Genomic DNA, 4,299 nt, shown 5'->3' with positions numbered 1-4,299 from the left:
CTGCAAAACTCTGAGCGGCCCCTGAATCCATCGCGCTTCTTTATGGGGAGATAATTAAGCCTCTCGTGGTGGGCCCCTGCTCTTACCCTGCCACGTAACCCAGAAGCCGTCCGGGGTGACCCCGGCGGCCATCTGTCCCCCTAAATGCCTGCCAGAAGTGGCTGCGGCCGCACTAAGCAAGTGAGGCCGATTTGCGGCCAGAGGTTGGCCGGGACCTTCCGTTGGGTTACCTTCCAATTAAGGACGCTAATTAGGCTTTAGTTGAATCCCGGTGGCATTTATTAAAGAGAAAATCTTGTCAAACCTGGCGTCTGGGCACACGTACTCTGGTGATAACGAAGGATTTTTTAATGAGGAGGTAAAAGAGCCCAGTCGAGCATATTCTGCAGCGGAATGGTTTCCACCACGGAGCCATCTCGATTTTGGTTCCCACGCTCCTGAAGTAGAGGCACGACTATTCATTCCTTCATCCGATCGTATTTATTGAGTGCCTACTGTGCGCAGAGCACTGTACTAAGAGTTTAGGAGAGTACAATATAACCGTAAACAGATACGATTCCTGCCCGCAATGAGCTCACAGTCTACAGACTGGGTTTAAGGTAATAATAATCATAACAATGTGGGTATTTGTTAAGCGCTTATTATGTGCAGAGCACTGTTCTAAGCGCTGGGGTGGATCCAAGGTCATCAGTTTGTCCCACCTGGGGGCTTCATCCCAGTCTTCATCCCCATTTGACAGATGAGGTAACTGAGGCACAGAGAAGTGACTTGCCCACAGTCCCACAGCTGACGAGCGGCAGCGCCGGGATTCGAACCCATGACCTCTGACTCCCAAGCCCGGGCTCTTTCCACCGAGCCACGCTGCTTCCCAGGTAGAAAGCGTCGCTGAATCACTCGGGTCCGTGAGGATGAGCTGGAACAGAAGGCCATAAGACCACTTGGACTGTGAGCCCCATGGGGGATTAGAGACTACCCCAGCGCTTACAACAGTGCTTGACACATAATAAGCGCTTAATAAATGTCATTATTGTTATAACCATAAGCAATGCCATTAATAGCTCAAACCAATGGATGGCAACAACTGGATGTTTGGAGAAACCAAGAGATGGATGCCTTCTTGGTCTCTCACCCCGATATGGGACAGGGACCGGATCCAATCTCATCATTTGGTGTGTCTCCAGGGTTTAGCTTAGTGCTTGGTATAAAGAAGGCACTTAATAAATACGGTGATAAATAAAAAACCCCACAAACCACCATGGGCCATTCTTCACGGGCAACAGGGGTCTCTCTCAACACTTACACCCATGGAAGGCAACTCACCTCCAGCAGCGCCATCTTGAATCAGAGCACAACTCTCTTCCGGTTCTGTATAGAAAAATCCTTAATTTACCTCCAAAATGTGGGAAGCTCCGGTCCAGCAACAGGTTTTCTGGTGCCCTCGGTAAGTTGTCAAAGGGCGAAGATCCAATCTTGTTACTACCCATATGCCCCCAACTTAAATTCTCCCAATCCCGCTGGTCTTTTCGACTACCGGGAGCCTAATCGGGGCCGATATCTTCAGAACAGGTCAGCACGGAAGGTCCAAAAAGCTGCCGGACCAAGAAAATTATCCGTTTTACAGGAGGGACGGCTAGTAAAAGATAAATGGCCGTCATTATCTTTATTTCATAGGACCGAGTCCCAAGATCCCTGGGTTCTTGTCCCAGTTCTGCCCGTGGCCTGCTTTGGGACCTTAGGCAAGTCATTTAACCTTTCTGAGCCTCAGTTTTCTCATCTGTAAAATTGGGTTAAGATATCTGCTCTCCTATTTTAGGTAATGAGTTTCAGGTGGGGCTAATCAGGTTATCTTGTCTCTACTCCAGTACTGAGCAATGCTTGGCTCATCAAAAGCGCTTAATAAATGCCATAACTAATAAATTCTAGATTCACCCGAAGTTGTTACTTCTCTTGGGTGGGTGGGCTAATGGCCATCTGCAAAGTAGATTAAAAGTAGCACTTACAAAGAACGTGAGCCTTAATTCCATTCTAGGCCCCCAAAACCCACTGACGCTTTTATGGTCATCTATTATCCAAGTGCATTATGTCTATCTCCCCCTGAAGACTGTAAGATTCCTACGGGTAGGGAACCTGCCCACCAACTCTACTGTATCATACCCTTCCAAGCACCTACTACAGGGCTCTGCACACGGTTAGCACGCAATAAATACCATTTATTGATTGATGGATTGATATGCGGCACGGAGTGGATCCTGAAAGACGCTTTTTTCCTGACTCCCCGTAAGCACTCTGCAACGCGTCGGTACTTCATTTCTGGTCACCGCTTGGAGAAAATATCATCGACATCGAAAACGCACTTCTTTTTTTATTCCATTAATTCTGACAACAGAAAAAGAAATATCAATACATATCCACTCCTATATACTCAAATACAAATGCCAGGATAAACCTATGCTTACACCTGTAGGACAGAGCGAAAAGATCGATACCTCAACTAAGAAAGTCTAGAATATATAGTCACCTATGCCTGCTTATTGTTTTAGGAGATGAAATTTCCTCAATTACAAAAATCTAGGAATCCATTTAATTAGCAAAATATATTAGGTAAAACAAAAATCCTACTCCAACACGAGTATAGCACAATACCCCCGCCACTGCTAAATACCGAGTTTCTATTTGTTTTATTTATTTATTTCGGTATTTGTTTATTTTTCACTGAACTGAATTTCCTACCGGATGCTGATCTTCATACTATCACTGTGCAAAACTGCAAAAAGAAAAGGACCCAGGCACCAATTTTGGAAAGTCTTTTCCACCACGAGATGGCAGTTCTTGCATGAGAAAAGATGGACCGCTGGGCACACGGTGATGTCGAAAGGAAGCCAAAGTTGCATAAAAGTTCTCGGTTTGGCAGGTGATGGGGAGAAAAAACAACAATGCCCTCTAATCAACCCTCCCTTTGCTGGCTGCTTTGTCATTTTTCATCTGCTCTGCCACAGCTGTAAAGTACAAACTTTCACCGAGGCCATTAGATCGACTCGACGAACCAATTCAATAACCAGCAAACGTTTTACTCCGCGTCCCCGATATTTCGACCCGCTGGCTAGCCCTGCGCGGTCACAGCTTTCAGGCGGTCAGCAAGGGAACAGTTAAGCTCCATCGAAAACACAAATGAAAACATTCTTTCATCTCAAATACTGAACTTGTGGTGAGGAAATGCAAATCTCCAGGGGCAATTTCAACCTGAGGGCAAGGTCTTATTATAAGCTTGGCGTATTCCAAATGGAGAGAGATATACATGAAAAGCCGGAAAATGTACTAAGTGAGGATATTTGTTTCCCTGACTGCACAACCTTTAACAATTTCAGTGTTGAAAGGAACCTAGGTCATTGTATCGTAAGCTCTTCGAGGGCAGGGACTACCAACTTTATCGTGTCTACCAACTTGACTGTATCGTGCTCTCCCAAGTGCTTAGCACAGTGCTCTGCCCACAGTAAGCGCTCAGTAAATACCACTGATGGATCGACTGATTGGGAATCCCTGGAATCCAGAGATACTCCAAAAAGTTTCCTTTTGATCCCTTCCTTAATTTGCTCGAGTTATTAATGGAGCCCTGTATAGTGTATTAGCAGGACGCTCACCGTGGCTCTGCCACCAATAATAATTGCAGAAATTGCTAAACGATTACTACGTGCTAAACACTGTATTGAGCGCTGGCATGGATACAAGCAAATCGGATTGGACACAGTCCCTGTCCCACAGGGGGCTCCCAGTCTTAATCCCCATTTTACAGATGAAGTAACCGAGGCACAGAGAAGCAAAGTGATTTATTTGCCCAAGGTCACACAGCAGGGTGGCGGAGCCGGGATTAGAACCCTGACCTTCTGACTCCCAGGACCGTGCTCTATCCTGCTTCCCACTCACACTACGCCCTTCGCCCTCCCATCCCCATATTTCCCCCCGACAGCCCGGGGGATGAGGAGACCACCAGCTTCGGAGAGCGACCCAACAGCTACAGAAGAATCTCAGAAAGGTAGACCGAAAGCTCCTTGTGGGAAGGGTTCACATCTACCAACTCTGTTGTATTCTCCCAAGCGTTTAGTACAGTGCTGAGCGCACAGGAGGCACTCCATAAATACCAAAGATCGATGGATTGATCAGGCCGGAGGAGCCACCGGGGTTTTAAGGGTGGGTGCGAGAAGAGCGTAAGCAGCAGCAAAAGGAGGAAGAGAAAAACAAGCTCAAACAAGGAAGGCAGAGAGCAATTCGGAGTGCAGGGAGGAAAAAGTGGGAGGTGGAATA

General features: G+C 46.8%; 1 non-coding gene across 2 annotated transcripts; it reads right to left on the bottom strand.

Moving 5' to 3' along the window:
• Positions 1-809: 809 nt before the first annotated feature.
• LOC103170138 lies at positions 810-3,770 on the bottom strand. 2 transcript variants are annotated; one of them, XR_005661217.1, is made up of 3 exons: positions 2,208-3,770; positions 1,321-1,589; positions 810-913 (listed from the first exon to the last, which is right to left on the bottom strand). It is a non-coding gene; the product is annotated as an uncharacterized LOC103170138 (transcript). The 2 variants fall into 2 exon arrangements; XR_005661218.1 differs by having other exon boundaries at positions 1,391-1,589.
• Between the last annotated feature and the right edge of the window lie 529 nt (positions 3,771-4,299).

This window comes from Ornithorhynchus anatinus, chromosome 20, assembly GCF_004115215.2.
Source record: "Ornithorhynchus anatinus isolate Pmale09 chromosome 20, mOrnAna1.pri.v4, whole genome shotgun sequence".
Lineage (NCBI taxonomy): Eukaryota > Metazoa > Chordata > Mammalia > Monotremata > Ornithorhynchidae > Ornithorhynchus > Ornithorhynchus anatinus.
Note: the sequence above shows the minus strand (reverse complement) of the source record. Positions and strands in the feature narration are given on the sequence as shown.